Raw genomic sequence first — 12,923 nt, 5'->3', positions numbered from 1 at the left:
TTCTAATAATAGCCATTTATTATGATACAAGTTATGCAATTTCTTTTTTCATTCTGTCATTTCTATTTTGACTTTGCTCCTGGGGTGCATGTACGTGTGTGTGTTTGTTATGTGTTCGTTCTCCACTTACCCTCCCACAGCCATCTCCCAGTGGCTCTGTCCATCTGACCCTCTGCCCCAAGAAAGGGGCCTCTACGTCATCCAGGTCCTTATGCAAGGGGACTTCTGATTGTATTCAGCCAAAGCCAGGAGAGGGAAGACAGAAAGGGGGAGCTGCTGTCCATCTCCATGGGCCCTTCCTCTTCTGTGCTCTCTCATGAACAATAGCTATGCCCTTTTATATCTTCTGCAGGACTGCAGCCCTCATCAGACTCCAGGTAAAGCCTTTCATTCCATTGCTACACGCATCCCTGTTAATCATAATTAATTCCATTAGGACCTGGGTGCCTTAACAACCTTTGTTTTTCATTTAAACTTTGAAGACATTTCTTCAGGAAAATATCTATTTTTAAACAGTCTGGGATGAATCTTGGTTTCCATGGATACCCAGTACATTTTTTGCTTATTTGCTTGCACTCAAGTTCCTGTGGCCATGCCTTCAACACATCCAAAATGCAGACACTCCTCATTCCTCTGGTGCAAGCCCCCATCATGTTTTGCCCAGAATGCACTAATGGGTGATCTCTCTGCTTCCAGCTTTGTTCTCTTTCCATCATTTCTCCTAAGTGCAATCGGAATTATCTTTTTAAAAGGTAACTGACATTTCATAAGTAGCCAAACAAGCTGAGCAGATTGGAAGATTGCACAAACTCTAAGTTTTACTGAAATATTTTTTTCTGTTTAGTTCTACCAGGGACTCAGCAGGGTGGTAACTCAGGTTTGTGACCTTAGGAAAATCTTTCTTGTCAGTAAGATAACTTGGAGGATCCTACTGAGAACTACAGCCCCAGGCAATACCCTATACCAGAAACATGAATATCACATTTGAATCCTCTCTCCTCCCCCAATGTGTTTACTTAATTGTGTTGCCCAGCCAATTCTGTTTCCTAAACTGCACTCAAAAAATCTGAAACGATTCATCTAATTGCTGTTTCTGCCTTATGTTTCTTCAGCCAGAATGAATAGTTTGATGCACTACCTAATCCTGCCACCCCCTCATCAAATCCTTCAATGTTACCAATTGTCTTTCAGAGTGAATTCAAATTATTATTTGAATTTATACTCTAAAAGGCAAAGTATACTCTAAAAGACAAAGTATTTTATTTGTTGTACAATGACCCTACGCATTTGATAACCTTACCACCTGCACATCTACCTGAGCCTTTCATTGAGTTTTCACTCCATGTTTATCAACTGCTTTTTAATTCCCAAAATGCAAACAACTTTTTATTTTGTTCTTCTTACCTTTTTCATCGGTCTAATCCCAATATATTTTCAAAACCTTATCCAAATGTGAACGTTTTTGTAACGATTCCTGATCCTCAAACTTTACTAGATTTATGTACTTTTCACAGGAGTTTAAAAAACACCCCTTATCTTTTTTATTTTGAGGATATTATAATGCTTTATAATTCCAGACATTCCATTTGATCTTCTTCAGTATTCCTCTAGACTGCCCTATGGCATAAATACTTCTCAAGCTATACTAGAAGTTGCTGAATACATATCTTTTGCATGAAATACCTTGTTGTGCCTTTGTAATAGGGACATATCGTTTAATTTTCTCATTTATGATAATTAAATATATATTTTTAATTTGGATATAATTCAGTAGTCAATAGTTTTTTATCAGTTTCCTATCATACCAATATTTTACAAAAGATAATGCTTAATTCAATATGAGATTTTGATTTATTTTACTTGTAGAATCATTTCTGATAATTAATTAAACAATACTGCTTGGATACTGTCTTCTTAACCAACAAAACCGCTACCAGAATTCTGAGGAAATTGGTTCTTTCTAAATACTGTTGCAAAAATGCAGGACCCCTGTAGAGCTCTATGTGTATGTGTGTGGTGGGGGCAACGGCAAAGGTACTGCATAGCTGGAAACTCTCCATCTCAGGTAGACGTGAATTCTGGCATTCCATTGAGCTGGTAGGGTCTTCACTATTCAAGGATACAACATTTATAATTTTACATGCATAATCATATATATGTGTGTGTAATTATATATATATATATAATATATGTGTGTGCTTGTGTGTGCGTGTATATATATATTATTTTCCTGGAAGAAGGCTAATAGTTTTCATTGGATTAACAAAAGAGTCATGATTATTCAAAATTGTGGACTCTCCATTAATCTGGTGAAAATATGCTGTGTGTATATATGATTTTAATCTTCATCACATTTTAACGAAATTACTAATTTCTGCAACTAAGTACAGGAGATAATATTTCCATATAGAAGATTATGTCTTATTTTCCACAGTTTTGCCCCAAGTAATTTGTCACATGAAAGATACTCTTGAATATCTGATGTGAAAATGGAATAATCTGTTTGTTCCAGTACTTTCTCCGATACCTACTTCCTCAAATCAAATAAATATAGCTTAGTATATAGTGTACTAAGGAATAATCATTTTTTGTACAACTTACCAGTAGTAGAGTGTTTAATTATTTAATGAGGATTTTGTTTCTTTCTTTTAAAAAACAAGCTTATTCCTCTTTTTTTTCTTATTTTAGCACAGAAATGGTTTTGTTTACTTTTCTGTTATCCTTAGATCTTGAATTTGTAATCTCTGCTATCATTTTTTTATTTCTCATTTTGAAAGGAAATTACCAACCTCAATTGCACCTCTAAGCCAAGAAACACAGCCATTATGAAAAAGAGATGGCTGTCAGCTTAGCAGAAATGACTTAGTGGCTCAAGTGTTGCAACTCTGTTTCGGTTCTTGTTAAGACAGAAAAAGACATCTTTTTGCTATCATTGAAAAAATTTAAAAAAATGTCAGAGGGTTGTTAAAGAATAGAAAAATATTTAATTCTTGCCTTTTTGGTGAAGAAATAAAAGGAGATCTGTGTGTGCGTGTGTGTGTGTGCGTGCACACGTGCATATGTGTGTGTGTGCGTGCATATGTATGTGTGTGTGTGCATGCGTGTGCGTAGTAGTGGGAGAGGGTGGCCAGCTTAGTAAATGATTACAGGTCCAGGTATTAAATTATTAATTTGAAAAAAAACTTTTCTGTATTTAGTGTAATTTTCCCTTAAAGTTGCTGCATTTGCCAAGCTCTTAAGAACAGATATTTATACTCTGTGACAATTCCTCTGGCCATATTGATACGTAAAGATCCCTTTTTTTTGTCCTCAAGCAGGGATATTTCCACAAGGATGTCATGTACTGGCCACATTGGAATACTGCCTTTACTTAAGATCCCCAACATTAACTGTTTGTGGTATCATGACATCATTTTTAAACTTAATTATTGCATTAGATTTTCAAAGTTAACCTTTTCTTTTGTCAAGTAGAAACTTTCAAAAGTTGCTTATAATAACAAGGGTATTAGTATCATGACAAGGTACTTGTCATGAACTTCATGGTTAACAACAAACTCGGAGGAGCAGGCTTTGCTCTTCACTGCCTCTGGCTTCCGAAGTACAATCCTTTTGGAAGAATCAGACCTCTTAGTCACAGAAAGGACCTCTCATTTTCACCTTTTAGAGCCTTTAGTACCCAGTTTGGATAATGGCTTTGAATTGAGTGCAGTATATTTGAATCCATTCACCACATCAATTTCCACTTCCTAAAACAGTCTCCTTAGGGCAGCATAATCTGCTACTACCTGTAATCACTTACAGCCTCTGACAGAAAAAGCTTAAAGCTATTTCGAACAGCTCTTTTTAAAATCAATTTTTCAAATATGATAAAGTCTATATATACAATAGATGTGGGTCCACTAACAAATATATTTATGATTTTACATAATTTGAAAATGCCTGTCACTCACTATCTGCCATGTCCTTTTTTTCTCCACTAATACTTAGCAATACAAAAGCTTACTGGAGCTTTTAAATATTATTTGACTTTCAAAACTAGGTAAATTATATAAATAAAGATAATTCAAACCCATGGGAAGAAGTAGTAATGTTTTAAATTACCTATGCTCATCTACTAAAATTCTGGCAAAAAGTAAGCTTCCACTCTCATCATATGAGGAGTTAAAGATTTGGTGAAGTCCAAAACAGTCTGATGACATGTTTCAAAGTCTTCTAGAACTGCTTTATTTCTGGTAAATGACATAGTATACCATGAAATAGCTGACATGTCTTCATGAACTTTTAAGTGCTTAAATCATATTGTAGATATACAACAGAATATATTACACGAGTAGGAATAAAAATCAACTGTGGTCCTTTTTATCCTTACTCTAGTGAAACAGTTGACCGTTTAACATGGACAGGGGTCAAAATTTGTGTCTGATGGGAGTGCAAATTAATATTCACCAAAAAGACAAGTTTGTTTACCTGATAGGCCTGAACTTTAAAGTGTCTGAATACCCAAGATTAATTGCTATTTAGGACTCCAGGACTCTTCCCCATTGGAGTTTTGAAAGGCTAGCAGTTTACAGCAAACAGCTGATACACATCCAGGAGACTGGACTGGAGGCCAGGGGAGCAAACAAGAGAGCAGGGAAGATCAGAGAATGATGAAGGGCACCCCATGCCAACTCAGGCTGCACTTTCATGAACCGTAAGGCAGATTAATGAGAAAAATCATGATTTCCATCATGCTCCAGAAATGAACTCTATCTACATATCTGCCCAATCATAGTAAGACAAAGTGAAGGAAGTTTTAGTTAAAAATACACCTACTATTACAATACCCAATAAAGGCATAATATATCCTAATCAAAGTTAATTTTAAAAATAATTCTGAAAGCCAAATGCCTGGAAGATGTGGTTTCAAAAGGTGTGTTGGTAGAATGTAGACTGTTATGGGGATTAGAAATTGTAAACAACTTACTTTGTAAGATGAAATGAACATTAAGTAATTCATGATATTTATTTAAAACTGACATGCTACATTAACACTTATATACAGAAGAGTAAAGCACACTGAAAATGGAGAAATATAAGAAATAATGTGTCATAAACAATCAACTAAATAAAGCAATACCAGCTTGTTCAGTTGGCAACTGAGAAAGAAGAGCCCATTCTTGGAGACAACTGACTGAAGAATTGAAGTTTGCTTTTGAGCAGTCTGAAGGAAATGTAACTTGGGAGGGTCTGCTGGATGGTAAACCAAATTCAAAGGGTTGAATGAAACTGAGATTGGACCTTGCTTAATATTCATATTTAACGTTGCTTAGCACAGAATAGAATGAAACTAATGCAAGAAAAAGCATTATGAAAAAGCGAAGGAAAGAGGCTAGCTGGAAAAAATAAAAACATAAATGCATTTTGTATTTTATATTTTCTAGACTGCATAGAAAATAATCAGATACGTGGGTAAGTGGGATAATTACTTTGTGTAAGCTTAGTTTTGACTAGTTTTGTTTCAGTCATTATTTGTTAATCTGTGACTTTCCTCTTACTAACCTTCCACTTCCAGACAATTCTTCCAATTAATTCCTGAGAGGAATTGACCATATTTTCAAAAATGTATTGTAAGCTTTTGAGTGTCTGCACTGAAATGGTTGTTTACTAAGTAAACTGAATAGCAATATAACTTTCTAGTGGTTTAAAATATGCTTACATATTAACAATAGATGGAATAATTCAGGTTTTATAGCTATCCACATTCTTTCAGAGAGGAGGAATAAAATAAATGCTTTGTAAAGTTTCATAACTAGCTAAATGCTACAAAATGTGCAACAAATTGTAATCTTTGTAATTATTTCAAGAATCTTGGCCAGCTCTATATAATAGACATATTTAATACTATTATATTTACATATTTTTCTATTAGAACAGTTTTAAAGGAATAGAAAAATTGAAAAGACAGTGTATTTCAACATACTTCACAGCTCCTCCAATTATTTGTTTCTAATATTAATATGAAGTTTTTTTTTTATAATGAGTGAACCAATATTCTTACATGCTTATTAGCTAGAGTCCATATTTTTTTTCAGTTTCTTTAATTTTTGCTTAATCATACATTGGGTCAATGTGTCTCCTTAGGCATATCTTTGCTGTGCTAGTTTCTCAGACCTTCCCTGTTTTTTGATGGCATAAAGAGTTTTGAGGAGTATTTGTCAGGTATTTTGTATAATGTCCCTCACTTGTGGTTTTTCTGATGTGTTTCTAATGATTAGATTGTGGTTATGTGTTTTTGGGAGGAAGATCACAGAAGTAAAGAGCTACTGTTATGACGTCATAACAAGGGTATCATGCTTGGCAACATGACATCACTGTTGTTATTACTCTTGATCATCTGGCTGAGGTAGAGTTTGTCAGATTTCACCGCCACAGAGTCACTCTTTTAACACCATCCCACACTGTACTCTTTGGAAGGACGTAACTATGTGCAGACCACACTTAAATAGTAGGGAGTTAAGCTCTAGCTCTCAAAGGGTGGTGAGTCTACATAAATTACTTGAAACTCTTCACAGGAAATTTGTCTCTTCTCCTCTATCTATTTATTATTATCATTAATTTATAGGTCCTCTTTATATTCAAAGATTACTTTATAATGCTGCTTAAATTGTTCCAGCTTTGGTCACCTGAAGCTCTTTCAGTGGGTTTCTGTGTCCCTTTGACATTCCCCATATGTTTTGTTTGTTTGTTTGTTTGTTTGTTTAACTTTCTTACCTTCTGGCACTACAAGATACTCTGGGCTTACCTTGTGCATTTCTTGCCCCCAGCCTAGAATCAGCCAATTATCCCAAGAGACCTACTTCCCTTTATTGGAGAATGGTATTAGAAACCAAGCTCTGGGGACTAGCTGTGTTATCACTAGATTACATTTGCTCATAGACACTTTCAGCTACAGAGTAAGGGAATATATGTACTATCTGCATCAGAATTAAACTCAGCATGAGTTCATACCAATGTCTTCAACTCTAATCTATTACTACATAGAGTATGATAGCCTCTTCCCCTCATGTATCTCTGGGAAGTGTAGTGAGTAGCCTAGATCCTACCACCATTTACTTAAGTGTCTAATTCCAGCATATTTGCATAACAGTATCTTAATTGTTACCCTTACCCCTATGGGAAGCAACGTCATCAACTAGAGTACAGTGCTTATGTATAGGATTCTTCACTTTTAGTCTTACAGGCTCCACTCATTGTCAAAGTAACTTACCTTACATAGGCATTGTTTTATTCCACCTCCCTAAGTGAGGTGTTTCATATGTTTCATATGTCTGTACTATATTTATATTGTTTTTCCACATTCTGCACTCCATTTGGGATTCTCAAAGCTCTTAAATAATTTGCTAAAATTGACATACATTAATATTCTTTGTGCAATAATTTTTACAGGGTTTGGGTATGCAGAGATTTTATGTATCCACTATTACAGTATCATACGAAAAAGCTGTCCTAAAATTGCCCCGTGCTCCACCTGTTAAACCTAACTCCCTACTTCAGACTCCAAGCAACCATTTTGATCTTTTTATGTCTCTATCATTTTGCCCTTTACAGGATGTCATATGATTGAATTCATTGAATATATAGACTTTCAGACTAAATTTTTACATTCAGAACATGCATTTAATATTTATTCTATCTTTTCATGGTTTGATAGCTCATTTTTGTTTAATCGCAGAATAATATTCTGTTGTATAAATATATCAGAGTTAGTTTTTCCATTTACTTGTTGAAGGCCATTTTGTTGATTCTGATTTTTGGCAATTATGCAGAAAGCTGATATAAACATTCACGTACAGGTTTTTGGGTGAAAATGAATTTTCAAATAAATAAGCCAAATGCCTAGGAATTATGATTGATGGAACATATGATCTGACTATGTTTAGCTTGATGTAGAATTGTCAAACTGCCTTCCAAACTTGCTGTACTGGTTTGTATTTTCAGCATTAGTGAAAGTTCCTGTTACTCTAAATCCTCACCAGCAATTGGTAATATCAGTTTTTTTTTTTAATGTAGACATTCTAATATGTATGGAGTACAATTTTATTGGAGTTTAATTTGCAATTTTCTAATAACAGTTGACAGTGAGGAGCTGCTCAGAGAACCCTACTGTTTGTAGATTAAAAGAAACCAGTCAACTGAACCCACCTTAACCACAATCACACCCCCAAGGGCATCAAAAAAAAAAAAAAAAGAAAGAAAGAAAAAGCAAAAGCAAAATAACCTCATCCGAAGTACAGCAACTTCAAAGACTAAGGGACCATCAGTCCACATAGATGAGAAAGAACTAGAGAAAGAACTCTGGCAACTCCAAAAACCAGAGTGTCTTCTTATCTCCAAACAACCACATTAATTTTCCAGCAATGGTTTGTAACCATGCTGAAATGGCTGTAATGACAGAACTATAATTTAGAAAATTGATAAGAATGAAGATCATTGAGATCCAGGAGAAAGTTGAAGCCCAAACCAAGACACCTAAGGCATACAGTAAAATTATACAGGAGCTGAAATATGAAATGTCCATTTTAAGAAGAATCAACATGATCTGATAGAGCTGAAAATTTTACCTCAAGAATTTCATAATACAATTGCAAGTGTTGACAGCAGAATCAACCAAGCTGATCAAAGAATCTCAAGCTTGAAGACCAATTCTGTGAAATAGTCAGAAAAAAACAAACAAACAAAAAAGAATGAATAATAATAATAAAAAAAACTCTGAGAAATATAGGATTCTGTAAAGAGACCAAATCTGTGACACATTTTAAACCCTGGAAGAAAGGAAGAGAAAGCAAGGAACTTAGAAAACATATTTCAGGATATCACCCATGAAAATTTCTCCAACCTCACTAGAAAGGCCAACATTCAAATTCAGGGAAAGTAGAGAATCCATGTGATGGATACCCCTTTTCGGTTTCCTTTTTAGGTGACTTGCCCCTGCTCTCTAGCTGCCTGTAACCTGTCAGCAAAAACCCTACAAGCCCAAAGACATTGAGGGTTTATATTCTGCATTCTTGAAGAAAAATAAATTCCAACCAATAATTTCATATCCAGCCAAACCAAGTTTTATAAATGAAGAGGAAATGAGATTCTTTTCACATAAGCAAATGCTAAGGGAATTCATTACCATAAGATCTGCCTTCCAAGAGGTCCTTTAGAAAGCTCTAAATATGGGGCTGGGCACAGTGGCTCATGCCTTTAATCTTAGCACTTTGGGAGGCCGAGGCAGGCAGATCATGAGGTCAGATGATCAAGACCATCCTGGCTAACACGGTGCAACCCTGTCTCTACTAAAAATGCAAAAAAAAAAAAAAAAAAAGAAAATACTAAATATGGAAAGAAAGGTCTGTTACCAGCCACCATGAAAGCATTAAGTATTGATTTCATTTTGTTAATACAATTAATCAATATTTACTACATTGTATTAATACAATTATGTATTAATATCATATGTATTAATACAATTATGTATTAATATATATGTATTAATACAATTATGTACATAAGTACATAAATATTGACCCTGTAAAGCAGCTAAACAATCAAGCAAGATTGCATAATAACTGGGTAACAACACCATGATAGATTTAAATCCACACATATCAATATTAACCATGAGTGTAAAAGGAATAAATGCCCCAATTAAGAGGCACAGAGTGGCAAGTTGGATAAAGAAGCGAAACCCAAAGGTATGCTGTCACTGAGAGACCCATCTCAAATGCACTGACATCAATAGGCTAAAAGTGAAGGGATGGAGAAAAACCTACAAAGCAAACAGAAGAAAACAGGGGTTGCTATTCTGATTTCAGACAAAACAGATTTTAAGCCAACAATGATCATAAAAGACAAAGAAGGGCATTGCATAATGTTAAAGATTTAAAACAACAAGATCTAACATTCTGAAATACATATACACCCAACAAGAAAGAACCCAGATTCATAAAACAAGTTCTTCAATACCTACAAAGAGACTTAGATAACCACACAATAATAGTAGGAGATATCACAACACCTCACTGAAACAATTAGACATATCACTGAGGCAGATCACAAACATACCAAATGGACATAATAGACATCTATGGAACTCTCCACTCCAAAACAATAGAATACACATTCTACTCATCTGTACATGGAACATACTCTAAAATGTACCACACAATCAGCCATAAAACAACCCTCACCAAATTCAAGATAAAAAATCATACCAACCACATTCTCAGACTAGATTGCAATAAAAATAGAAATCAATACTTAATACATTTATTCAAAATCAAAGAATTACATGGAAATCAAACAACCTGTTCCTTAATGACTTGGGTCAATGATGAAATTAAGACAGAAATCAAGAAATTTGTTGGAACTAATGAGAACAAAGAGACAGCACACCAGAATCTCTGAGACAAAGCTCATGAAGAGTTAAGAGAGAAGATTATAGTGCTAAATGCCCACGTCAAAAAGTTAGAAAGATCTCAAATTAGCAATCTAATATCACACCTAGGGAAACTGGAAAAACAAGAGACACTCAACCCCAAAGGTAACAAAAGACAAGAAAGAACCAGAAACAGAGCTGAACTGAAGGAAATTGAGATGTGAAAACCATACAAAACATCAATGAATCTAGCTGTATGTTATTTAAAAGAATAAATTTAAAAGAATAAATAAGATCAATAGACTGCCAGCTAGACTAATAAAGAAAAAAAAGGGAGAAGATTCCAATAAATGCAATTGGAAATGACAATGGGGACATTACTGCCAACCCCACAAAAATATTAAAACCTCTCATAGACTACTAGAAACACCTCTATTTCTTCTAGTTTTCTTTTTAAACCTAGAAGAAATGGATCAGTTTCTGGAAATATACAAACTCCCAAGAATGAACCAGGAGGAAACTGAATACATTAACAGAGGAATAATGAATTCCAAAATTGAATCTGTAATAAAAAGCCTACCAATCAGAAAAAAAAGCCCAAAACCAGACAGATTCACAGCCAAATTCTCCCAGATGTATAAAGAATACCAGGGCTATTCCTACTGAAACTATTCCAAACATTTGAGGAGGAGGGACTACTCCCTAACTCATTCTATCAGGCCAGTATCATTCTGATACCAAAATCTGGCAGAGACACAACAACAAAAAAAGGCAACTTCAGGCCAACATCCTTGATGAACACAGATGCAAAAAATCTCAACAAAATACTAGCAAACCAAATCTAGCAGCATGTCAAAAAGCTAATCCACCACAATCAAGTAGGCTTTAACTCTGGTTTGCACAGTTAGTTCAACATATGCAAATCAATAAATGTGGTTCTTCACCTAAATACAACTACAAACAAAACCATATGATTATCTCAATAGATGCAGCAAAAGCTTTTGGTAAAATTCAACATCACTTTATGTTAAAACCCTCAAATAATTAGGCATTGAGGGAACATACTTCAAAATAATAAGAGGCATCTATGTCATTCCCATTACCAACATCATACTGAATGAGTAAAAGCTGGAAGCATTTCCTTTGAAAACTAGAAGAAGACATGAATGCCCCCTTTCACCACTCGTATTCAACATGGTAGCAGAAGTCCTAGTGAGAGCAATCAGACAAGAGAAGAAATAAAAGGCATCCAAATAGAGAGGGATTCAAACTACCTCTGTTTTCAACGTGATTCTATTCCTAGAACACCCCATGGTCTCTGCCCAAAAGCTGATATAACTGATAAAATAACTTCAGCAAAGTTTCAGTATACAAAATCAATGTACAAATATCAGTAGTGTTTCTGTACATCAGCAGCATCCAAGCAGAGAGCCAAATGAAGATAATTCTATTCACAACAGCCACAAATAGAATAAAATACCTAAAAATGCAGCTAACAAGGGAAGTGAAAGATTTCTACAATGAGATTTACAAAACACTGCTCAAATAAATCAAAGGTGACACAGACAAATAGAAAAACATTCCATGCTCATGGATAGGAAGAATCAATATCGTTAAAGTGGCTATACTGCCCAAAGAAATTTACAGATTTAATGCTATTCCCATCAAACTACTAATGATATTCTTTACAGAATTAGAAAAACCTCTATTAAAATTCATATGGAATCAAAAGAAGAGCCCTAATAGCCAAGGCAATACTAAGCAAAAAGAACAAAGCTGGAGGTATCATGTTACCCAACTTTCTAAACTACAAGACTACAATAACCAAAACAGCATAGTACTGATTAGAAAAGAGGCACATGAATCAAAGAAACAGAATAGAAAGCCCAGAAACAATGCTGCACAAGTACAACCATCTGATCTTTGACAAAGTAAGCAAAAACAAGCAACGGGGAAAGGACTTCTTGCCAATAAATGAAGCAGAAATAACTGGGTAGCCATATGCAGAAAATTGAAACCCTATTTCCTTACACCATATACAAAATCAACTCAAGATGAATTGACATCAAAACCTAAAATGATAGAAACCTTTAATGATACCTAGGAATTACCATTGTGGATATAGGCCCTGGCAAAGATTCCATGATGAATACATCAAAAGCAATTGCAACAGAAAAAAAAATTTACAAATGGGACCTACTTAAACTAAAGAGCTTCTTCATAGCAAAAGGAACTATCAACAGTGTAAACAGGCCACCTCTAAAAGGAAGAAAATATTTGAAAACTATGTATCCAATAAAGATCTAATATCTAAAATCTGTAAGAAACATAAATCAAAAAGCAAAAAAACAACCCCATTAAAGACTAGCTTAGGACATGAACAGACACATTTAAAAAGAAGACAAACACGTGGCCAACAGGCATATGAAAAAACGCTTAGCACCACTAATCATTAAAAAAAAAATGCCAATCAAAACCACAATGAGATACCATGTCACACCAATCAGAATGGCTATTA

Source organism: Hylobates moloch, unplaced genomic scaffold, assembly GCF_009828535.3.
Source record: "Hylobates moloch isolate HMO894 unplaced genomic scaffold, HMol_V3 SCAFFOLD_1, whole genome shotgun sequence".
Taxonomy (NCBI): Eukaryota; Metazoa; Chordata; class Mammalia; order Primates; family Hylobatidae; genus Hylobates; species Hylobates moloch.
The sequence above is the reverse complement of the archived record's forward strand: the minus strand, read 5'-3'. Positions refer to the sequence as shown.